We start from the raw sequence: 11755 nt of genomic DNA on the forward strand, positions 1-11755 counted from the left end.
GAAAATGCAGCTCAAGCAAGAGTTGCACAATGTGCAAAGAGAAAGTATGAGCATCAATGACTACCACATGAAGGTGAAGAAGATTGCAGATGCACTTGCTACCATTCGGTCCCCAGTGGAAGATGATGATTTAGTTTCCGTGACCTTGAATGGTTTACGAAAGGATTATGCACAGTTTCGAACATCCATTTCCGTCCGTGCAAGATTTCTTGATTTTGAGGAGTTGATTGCTCTTCTAACTTCTGAGGAGCAAAGAAATGGTGGTACATCTTCTTCAGGAGGAACTTCAAAAGAAACTGTCTTCTACTCAAATGCGGGAAGAGGTAGAGGCAGAGGTAGAGGAGGCCGATCTGGAGGCCGTGGTAGAAATCAGAATATGCAGCAAACTCAAGAAAACCAGTCCTATGGAGGAGGATGTGGTAACTCTAGAGGCAGGGGGAGCCAAAGAGGTCGTGGTGGATGGCAAAGAGTCCAAAATGCAAACAGCAATGTTGAATGCTACTACTATGGTAAAATGGGTTATATGGCTAAAGACTGCTATAAAAAGCAAAATGACATCATGAATGGAAAATTGCAACAAGGGAATTATGCATCTTCTAGTAGACAGGATGATGACAGAAATGAGCATTTGTTTATGCTACAGCACATAACCAATTCTGTGACAAGTGCAGAAGAAAGCAACAAAGTGTGGTATGTTGACTCAGGTGCGTCAAACCACATGACAGGTCATGCAGAATGGATGCAAGATGCAAGGAAAATGGAAAAACCAGGATTTGTGGAGACTGGTGATGATACTGCACATCCTATTGTGCAGATTGGAAAAATTCATTTGTCTATGCAAGATGGGAAAAAGAAATACCTGTCAGATGTATTTCATATCCCGAATATCACCAAGAATCTGGTTTCTGTTGGTCAAATGGTTGAGCAGGGCTTGCAGGTCAGATTTAATTCTCATGTATGCTTTGTTGAGGATATGAAAAATAAAGGTTGCTTGATAGCAAAAGGAAAGAAGAAGGGCATAATGTTTACGTTGGATGCAGACATGCCTGAATTGAGTGCAGCAATGTTTACACATGGGACCGGTGTAGTTGCAGATATTGATATCTGGCATAAACGCATTGGCCATGTTAATGTACAGCTACTTAAATCAATACAAGCCCAAAATATTGTTGCAGGATTGCCTAAATTCAAGGTTGCAGAAATGCATAAGGTATGTGAAGCCTGTCAGTTTGGAAAACAGGCAAGAAAACCATTTCCTAGACATGTTCAAGAGAGTGAGAAGCCATTGGAATTAATCCACTCTGATGTGTGGACTACTAAAGCTGCATCTATTGGAGACTGTCATTATTTTGTCACTTTTATTGATGACTATAGCAGAAAAGTTTGGGTGTATTTTATGAAAAAGAAAAGTGATGTTTTTGGGCATTTCAAAACTCTTAAAGCTATGGTTGAAAAAGAAACATGCCTGCAAATAAAATGCCTAAGGCCAGATGGAGGGGGAGAGTACATCTCAAATGAGTTTGCAAGGTTCTTGCAGGAGCGTGGCATAAAGCAGTAATATTCATGTAGTCATACCCCACAGCAAAATGGAGTTGCAGAAAGAAAAAACAGGCATATTGGAGAGGTATCTCGTGCCATGCTCAATGAAAAAGACCTGCCAGATTTTTATTGGGCTGAGGCAGTTGCTATAACAGTCTACATAATGAACAGGACTCCCACTGCAGCAATACATGGCATGACTCCAGAGGAGAGGTATACTGGTAGGAAACCAAATATTTCTCATTTGAAAATTTTTGGTTGCATTGCCTATGTTCATGTGCCAGATGAGTTGAGATCCAAGTTGGATCCAAAAGCTGATAAGTGCATCTTTATTGGTTATTCTCTGCAGAAAAAAGGGTATAGATGCTATAACCCTTCTACTCGTAAGTTTACAATGAGCAGAGATGTTGTTTTTTATGAGATGAGTAGCTGGTATAAACCAGTAAATGTGATTGATAATGTAGATACACAAAATGGTAATGCTGCATAGAATTCACAGCAGCAGTCACAAGATATTAGTGGACCTAGAGCGTCCTCTAGCAGTGGTTCACATTCTTCGCCATGGACAGGCAGATTGAGATCAGGAGAATCTTCTCAAAGCAATGCAGATAGTGGTATGCAGGTATCACGAAAAGGAAAAGAGAAGGTAGATCAGCCCATGTTTGATGTGAATGCAGGTCACTCTTATGTGGATGGTGAATCCAGTGGCTCAGAACAGAGCATTGATGATGAGTTGGGTATTCCTTCTATTGTTACACCTGGAGCAAGGAAGACCGGGGATGTTTTGAGAGCACCTGGGAGTGAACCTACTTTGCGCAGGTCTACCAGAGCTAGGTATCCTGTGGATAGGCTGAAATATGATGGATTTACAGCCATTCACTATGCATATATGGTCAAAGTGATACAGGAACCAGAACCCACTTCTTTTGAGCAAGCCATGGGAAAAGAAAAATGGGAGAAAGCCATGGATGAAGAAATGGATGCTTTGGAAGCAAATGCTATATGGGAATTGGTACCTTTGCCTAAAGATAAGAATGCAATTGGTTGTAAGTGAGTTTATAAGGTGAAGCACAATGCAGATGGTTCTCTGAACAGATACAAGGCAAGATTAGTAGTCAAGGGGTATGCACAAACATATGGCATTGATTATGAAGAAACATTCAATCCGGTTGCAAGGATGGCAACCGTAAGAGCAGTCATTGCTATGGCTGCATCAAAGGGATGGTCTTTACATCAGATGGATGTAAAAAATGCCTTCTTGCATGGTGATTTGCAAGAAGAGGTCTATATGGAGCAGCCACCAGGTTATGTGCATGCTGTTCATCTTGAGCTTGTTTGCAGGTTGAAGAAAGCCTTGTATGGCTTGAAGCAAGCACCTAGAGCATGGTCTGAAAAGATAGGATAGTATCTTGCCACTATTGGCTTTCAGATTTCCAAGGCAGATTTCTCACTTTATGTGAGAAAAATAGAGAAAGGTATTATGCTACTTGTCATTTATGTTGATGATTTGATTATGACAGGTGATAGTGATGAAGATATCCTTCATGTGAAAATGCTATTGAAGCAGAAGTTTGAGATGAAGGATTTGGGAGAGTTGTGTTATTTCTTGGGCATTGAGGTGATTAGATCACCAAGTGGGATATGGCTCTTGCAGAGGAAGTATGGATTGGACATGCTGTCCAAATATGGGATGACAGGCTGTAAGCCTATTTCAGTTCCTTTGAAGCAGAATGTGAAGCTGAGCGCAGATGCAGGTGAGCTTCTAGAAGACCCTACTATGTACAGACGCGTAGTAGGAAGTTTGATTTATATGACTATTACCAGGCTAGATTTGAGCTATGCTGTTGGATTGGTAAGTTAGTTTATGCAGGCTCCAAGGAAACCGCATTTGGATGCGGCTAGATGCATACTCAGGTATGTAAAGTCCACATTGCAGTATGGACTATTTTATGAGACTAGGGTTCAGATACAGTTGCATGGATAATACACTGATGCTGATTGGGCTAGTAGTATTTCTGATAGACGATCTACCAGTGGATATGTGTTCTCTTTTGGGAGTGCTGCAGTCACTTGGAGCAGCAAGAAACAACCTACAATTGCCTTGTCAAGCACAGAGGCTGAGTATAGGGGTGCAGCAATGGCTGCATGTGAGGTAGCTTAGTTGCATAAGCTACTTTATGATATGCATCAGTCTACAGATGGGCCAGTTGTCATTTATTGTAACAACATGAGTAGTATACACTTGGCAAATAACCCAGTCTATCATGCTAGAACAAAGCACATTGAGGTGCATTATCACTATGTGCGAGAGAGAGTTTTACTAGGTCTTATTGATCTAGTTTATGTCAGCACAGAGGATCAGGTAGCTGACATATTTACGAAGGCATTGGGCGCAGAGAAGCTGCGCAAGTTCAGAGATCTGCTTGGTGTGCAGGAATTGGGATTGAGCTCGAGAGGGAGTGTTGAGATATCGAGCTCCACTCGTGATATGCCAAAGTGACCGTTGTGCATTTATGTCACTGACTTGTTAGCTGCAGATGCGGTTGGTACACTACCCATGAATAATAGCTAGATGACAGCTATCCTTATTTACTCTAGTTCGTGGCTCAATTAGTATGCCACCTTAGTTAGTTGAGTTTGGTTTGAGACCCATATATAGGGTTCTTCTATTTCTTTGTACTAGAGTTCTTTTTGGCTTACACAAACTAAGAAGAGGAAAACTATTTTCAGCCTCCACATGTGTACGTATTCCCCCATTGTGCAAGCAAGAAAGCTACAAGTGAGACTCCTTCCTTCTCTCCCACAATCTTGACACCCAGTCCATGATGGCAATCACTTTGTCTCACAATTCTTCATGGATGAAAACTCAAATGTTGTCCATAATGACCAAATATCAATGGGCTTCTAGAGGTATATGGAGATTTCTTTGATCTATCGAGCTCACAACCCAGCAAGGCCAAAATTGAGTTAGTTTACTTGGGCTATGGAGACCCCCAAATTAGTTGCATGATCTTGGCTTTAAACAAATAAAGCATGGCTAGGTCTTCAAGTATCTAGGGACGTTTCCTATGGGGATAGGGCTAACTCCTAAGCAAAGATATGATTGGATGGAGACCACGCTCAAGTCCAAGGTTGATGCATGGAAAGGTAGACAACTCTTCTTCCTAGGGAAGCTACTAGCCGCTCGTGTATTACTACACTAAAAGTACCTGCCACTACACACTGCAGGTGGCAAGCGCCCGTCACAGCCACTTATTCTTTATTCTTTTAGTGACAGTTTGAATAAAGGAAGGCCTGGCCACACATTGTGGTTGTTGGAGTTCCCACTTTTGAGTCTCTCTCTCTCTTGCTCTTGCTCTCCAACCGCCATAGCTCTCACCGCCAAGCTTCTTTCTCCTGGGCTCCACTTCCCTTTCACTCATGAGAAAGAAGATATGTTATTTTTTCTCTAATGTTTTACACTATCATTAAAAATGATGTCATTCCTTGTTAGTCAAATTTGGAGTTAGCATAATCATAATCTCTTCTTTGGGCACATTAGGTTCCACCTTCTCATGCTAAAACATATCCTACATATACTCTCCTAGTTGGTCTTGAGATACTTGTATTAAACATTTGTCTAAGGTTCACTCTTTTTAGCTTTATCCTCTTGCACAATCATTGGAAAAAACATGTTATTTAATTGTAGTATTTTTTGCTCAAAATCCACATTATTCATTTCAAAAGTGGAGGTACAAGTGATCCACTATATTCATGCTCACCTCCAATCTTTGCATATTCAAAATCCTTTGGATTAGTTGTTACCTATTGACATGTCTTTATATCATACCTCAATCTTTGAGACATATGTGTGTCAAGACTATCCACAAAAATGTCCAAGCATCCCCTATATAGGAATCTTGTATGGTCCTCATAGCAATGAACCAAGGCCTTTCCAAAGTGATAGGATAAGTCCTTGCAATTCTTGCTATCACATGCAACTTCATTACATATCTCTATTCAAAACCCTAGATCTCTAAATCCTACCATATTGTGGAATATGGGAATTTCCCATAAGTTTGGGACACATGGTCAAATCTTTGGATTTGTCATAACTTGAACACTATAACTCCAAATTGAGTGCTCTATAGCTCAATATATTCTATTTTTCAAGTGCTTTCCAATGATAGGTCACATCATATGGTTTTGAGAAACTTATGGACATGTTATCCGGATGCCACCTTTTTAGTATTCAAAAAATGGGAATTGGGAGATTCCCAAACTCACTAATCCCCATTACACTAAAAAAATGGGGAGATTCCCAAACCCTAGATAATTCTCAAGTCACTAAATATATTTGTGCATTATTTTTGTTTTTCTTGTCTCTAATTTATTTGTGCTATTATAGTAATTCCAATCTAAAGAGGCTCACTACTCCCTTGCTTGTACTCAAATGTGGAGTTCCTTTTCTATCCATATTGCGAGCTCTTCTAACATCTAATCTAACCTTTTAATGGGATACACTCCGGCTTGGTCTTTTGCTTTCTTATTTTATCTTCTTCTCCTTCCTCCTCCTCAATAGCTTGAGAAAGAAAGTATATATTGGAGTGAGATTTTGAGAGAGAGAGAGAGAGAGAGAGAGAGAGAGAGAGAGAGAGAGAGAGAGAGAGAGTGTGTGTGTGTGTGTGTGTGTGTGTGTTCTTCCATTCTCCAATCACTCTCTCTCCCTTTTGTCTTCTCTTACACATGGAACCATGGAGATCAAAATGAGGTTATGAATCAAGAGGATATTGCATTGTCCGTGCATCAAGGATTGTTCAACCAATGGAATTCAACTTGTAAGTCCCTCATAGTGGATATGGTTTTTCCCTTGTATGGATTGATTTTAGTATCAGCTACTAGCACAATCTTGGTTTTCCAAGTTAGGTCCAAATTTCATAGGTGAACATCTTGTGATGGATAGCATCCAATGTGCACCATTTTTTTTCAATTAATCTAGTCGAAAGATAAGTTGGAGTTTTCATTATTTCTAATCTAAATGGAGATTTATTAGCTAGATTTCTCAATCAAATTTTGTGTTGCTCAACACAAAATTAGAGCGTATGATTACATGACATATGGGTGCTTATGCTATAGATTCCTCAACACTCAACTTAGAGTTTGCATGCCATTTCATCTTCTTATGTGAAGAGTGTCTAGGGTGCATAGGATATGCATCCAATCTTTCTTGTATTTTAAACAAGGGATATACTTGTCATAGCTACCTTTGTCCTATTAAAAAAAAAAATTATATTATTGCCCCAATTTGCAATGAGACTTGCATTCTTCCTCCATATCTTCCTAGGAGAAATTTGTAATTGATGTTGCTCTTTACTACAAGGGTGATTGAAATTCAAACTGCCAAGCATTCACTTGCCAACCCTTAAGAATTGCCACATGTACTATTTTTGATCCATCACAAATAGTTAAGTTGAAGTGTACATTCTTGATAGATGAAATTTTCCATACTTCAATCACTCAACATCAATCACACCTTTTCTTCTAGTATCTCGTAGGGCTAGAAATGGAAGAACTATTTGCCACTCAATCCCTTTGTAGAAGGTTTTGACTCCTAAGCACCCATGATTTGACTTGGTGTTAAATTTGGTGTTAGTAAGTTGTCAACCTACTTCTTCTATGTTTTGGGATTCATTTTTTCTGCCTTTTTTTCCATGCCTTAATGCCTTTCAAAATGGCCAAGAAATATTGCTAGGGGTACAATGACACCAGTAGAACTTTAGCTATCATACAAGGTCTACTTCTTCAAATTGATTTGTCCTATGCCAGATGTAGGGATGAGATATAAGTTGTACATAAGGCTTGTCATACTTCGAAGGGATGGAAATTAGGTCCTCGAAAGATTAGGATCTAATATGATGTGAAAGTATTCTAACTTAAGAGCGCATTAGCATCGCATTCCATCTCCTTGACTACTAGCTCAAACTTGTTTTTGGTGTCTTTAATGCATTCCTTTACTTTGTCTACTATGATGTCTACTTGAAGATTAAAGTCCAAGGAGTCTCTTACATTAGCTTGTTTTAGATGTTGATGGGGGTGATTTGGACACACTTTGCACTAGGGGCAATAGGTATGGCAATCGTATCATCTCATTTTCTCTCTTTAGAATAAATGTTTATACATGCTCATTTGGCATCCTTCTTTTAGAGTTCTTTGTCTTGATGACTAAATATTCCTTTGCAAACCTTTTCTTATAGCTCTTTCTTCTAATGACTAAGCCAACTATCATTGATGGTCTCAAAAGGTTTAGAATTCCCCTTTTGCTCTAAGCTTTGGTTATCATAGTTGAAGAATAGGGGCTTTGTTTCGCCTCTTTCTCTACCTTGATTTGGTACCATGATTGGCTTGGGCTAATAATCTATAAAGATCACATTTCCTTCTTCATCCATGTCACAAGTAAGTTAGTGTACCACTCTTCTTCAAAGGGATCTTCCTCACACTTAGTAGGGATGCTACTAGGTGGGTGTGTTACTTAGGCTGCTATTTGTTTTGGGATATATGAATATTATTTGCTATTCTTTGCTTTGCTAGTCTTGAATCAAGTGGTGCTAGCAAGGCTAATGGAGTGCCTCTTGCATATGGGAGTCTTCTATTCGTAGGAGAAGAGTTGTTGGCACAAGAATTAGGGTAGGGTAACATTTTATGCATTGACATATGGCAATGTTATGGCCATGATGATCACATTTGCTACGGGCTATGCTTCTAGGTTTTGGGCATTGTGATAATAGATGATTTAACCACAATTAATGTATTGAAAAGTTGGTGGACATAAGGGCCTAAGGCTTAAGTTTTTTACTAGCTTATGATCTCTTTTTGCATATTAACAAGCCATGTGAGAAAACTAATCACAAAATGCTGATTTAGTAGCATGAGACCCAATAATAATAATTTTAAACTCTTTTCTCTTTTTTCTTTTTTTGCTCTTACTAATTTTAACATTTCAGACTCAATTGTTATTTTAAGTAGATACTAGTTTAGAAGTTACTAGTTTTGGTAGCATTTGTAAGTAGTTAACAAATGCTGCATAAATAGTCCATGATGGCCAAATTTCTCCTAGGACCTAAAATGACCTTCTAGGATTGAAAAAGAAATCTATTCGAGAAACTTCAATTTTCTATTAAAATGACATTCACATAAATCTATTCGAGAAATGAAAATCCCGGAGAAATAAATCTATTCGAGAAACGAGAATCCCGGAGAGCCATGATTTTGAGCACGTGATGGGACGCCCTCACATGAGTGGTTTTATGAGCCATGATTAATCGCATTACAAGAATAGCTAATCTCTCTCTCTCTCTCTCTCTCTCTCTCATGAAAGGATTGAGAAGCACTGGTATTAATGGCGTTAACAAGACGATACCTTCAGCGTCTCATCATACAACTTAGGATTCTGCCCGTCTCTTTTGAGAGAAATAAAGGCACGCACTCAATAAAAAGTTCACAAGCAAAGCCACTCAATCCAAGAATATGATTTTGCCTTACAAACTAAAAAATAGAGATGTACAATGCAATCCTTCCTACGTTTGTTTAGCCTTCCAATTCTCATATGAAGAGAGCCCCCGACCTACCAAAACACACTATCTCCAAAAAGTCATTTCTATAGATACCCACTATGCTCACTCACCATCTCAACCTATGCCTTCCAATGAGCTTCTTATAAGCCCTTATTCCCTCCATGACAAAACACCATTTCTATTAAAACTAGACTAACTAGGGCTAGAAATACCATAATCTTCTTTTTAAGAGCAATCCACTCTCCATTATCGACTTCTTCCCTTAGAAGCGATAGTTCTCATAGCGAATGCAGCAATCCCCATATTTGACCTCAGCACCAATTCCATCATTGCAAATGCGCCAAATGTCATAAGAAAGGGTAGTTAGGCACTTGGAACAATCCTCGGGAGAGATGGATAAATCACATGTAGCATGCCCATAGGCAGGGCAGTTACCACCACCATTTTGTGTCTTGAAATCATAGTCCGCATAAGCTGTATTCTCCACAAGTTGATGAAGAGTGGTGCCCAAGTTTCCCCAAAAGGCGCTTCCTTGTGGAATGGGGGTTGAATTACATTTGGCATACACAAAGGAAGTATCCGCAGTTGCAAGTGCACAAGTGCACATGGCAAGCCCAATAGAGAACATTAGAGATACAAGTGATCCCTTCATCATGATGAATACCTCCTTTCAAGGAACTAGTAAGGGCCCAAATTTTATGAGAATTCTCACTTTGCAAATCTTACTCTAAAGGGAAGAAATACTAGGAGGACTATGTGAAACGAATGCACCAAATTGGGTTGTGAAGGATGCGTGCCATATGGTGCCTTTTATAAGGAATATTTGTATGGCATGTTGAGAATGAAGTTAGGTACCTTCCTCAAAAGCTCCACCCACACAAGTCATAGTCATTGAATTACACATCCATCTACAATATATTTCACATGTGTTTGAACATGGTGGAATTGGTAAGTAAACGTGGCTATTAGTCACACACACACACACTCAATCACACACGCAATCCCTCTCTCTCTCTCTCTCTCTCAATGCTTTACCAAAAAAAAATTTGAGTGAGTTGTGAGGCACCCACCATCCTTTATCATATTGATGTTCAATCTATGCTCTTACAAATGCACTTTTTGATTATTATTACATTGCCGAAGAGGTAACTTTGAACTCAAAACCCCAACCAATCGCATAAGACTTTTGCCTATGCATTTTTGTGTCCTCTTTAATGATTTTGCAAACCATGCCTTCCCATTTCTTTACAACTTAGCTTTTGATTCTTACTTGATTTTGCCAACCATGCTTTCAAAATCTCTCAAATCTAGCTTTTGATTCTTACACATCTGCTTTTAAGTATGTGGCATAGTCTACTTCTACATTTTATTGATTTCAGGTATAACTTGAGTGTAGTTATGCGCACCTCAATCATGTTTGTATGACCTATAACAAGTGTTCTCTAAAACATGTTTATTTTACCATGTTATGGTGAACTTTACTAAAATCCAAACCTCTCTTTGTTCATAAAAGTGGAACAAATTACATTCTAGCGAGTACAAAAGGTCTAAACTATCAAGTCCCTTTTGAGTTTCTTCTCTCACATCCATAGCTTTCTAATGATGGGCCCCTTAGTTTTAATTGTAGCTTGTAGATGCATATAAAAACTTTTAACTAACTATGGTAACTAATCATGCATTTAGAAGTTACGAAGTTGAAGCACAACTAATCCTTGCATCAAATCTCTCTTTATGAGTCTTTGACTTTTATTAAGTCAAGTATGGATGCAAGTGTACTTACAAATGTCAAACTCATTAAAGTAGATATTTTGTTAACATTGGGTTAGGAAAGATGAGACATTAGTGATGCAAGCTCAAATTTTTGAATCCTTATGTTGCAATACTTGTCAAAGAGAACTTTCACATCTTTGCAAAAGTATAATATTATTGAGTCACTAGCTCCTTTTTCAATGTGTGCATGATGCATGTGATTTAATTTAAGCAAACCATATTAATTATGGCATCTAATATGGCCTTGAAAACATTATATATGCATGATATATCTAGGTGTTTGGATCCATGGCATGACTTATTGACATTTCAAAAAGGTTGATCTAATTATTCAGAGACCCTATGATTTGTCTATATATTTAAATCCATGGCATGCCTTATTGACATTTCAAAAAGATTGTTCTAATTAGCCATAGACTATATTTCTACAGTGGTATAATGATATAATAATTTCAACTTTCTTTGAAATGTTTACAACCTTAGCTTTAGGTCTATCATGCGATGGCCAAGTTTTACCCAAAGAAAATATCTAGATTTAATATACAAAATGCAAACACTTTTGATGACATGATTTGTTTTACAATTTGTAAGTTTTGGTTAATCATTTTTATGCAATGACAAGCATTCACTTATATGTGTTATTTTGAGATAATGTTGTATTTCCTTTTACAAAGAATTCACATGTGTTATTTTAAGATAATTGTAATATAGTATGTACAAAGAATTTAGTAGCACTTAGAGCATGACTTCATATTCTAAAGATATTGTATAATTGATTTTTTTGTTGCAAGAAAATTAGAGTTTTGTAGCTTGGAATCCATCAACTCATTCTTTGCTTTGTTACAACTTTTGAATGTTAAACTTGGAAGGGGCCTCCTAACATAGTTTTAGAGCTT

Source organism: Lygodium microphyllum, chromosome 24 (genome assembly GCF_053477565.2).
Source record: "Lygodium microphyllum isolate KBCC chromosome 24, Lygodium_microphyllum_v1.1.10, whole genome shotgun sequence".
NCBI classification, from domain to species: Eukaryota; Viridiplantae; Streptophyta; class Polypodiopsida; order Schizaeales; family Lygodiaceae; genus Lygodium; species Lygodium microphyllum.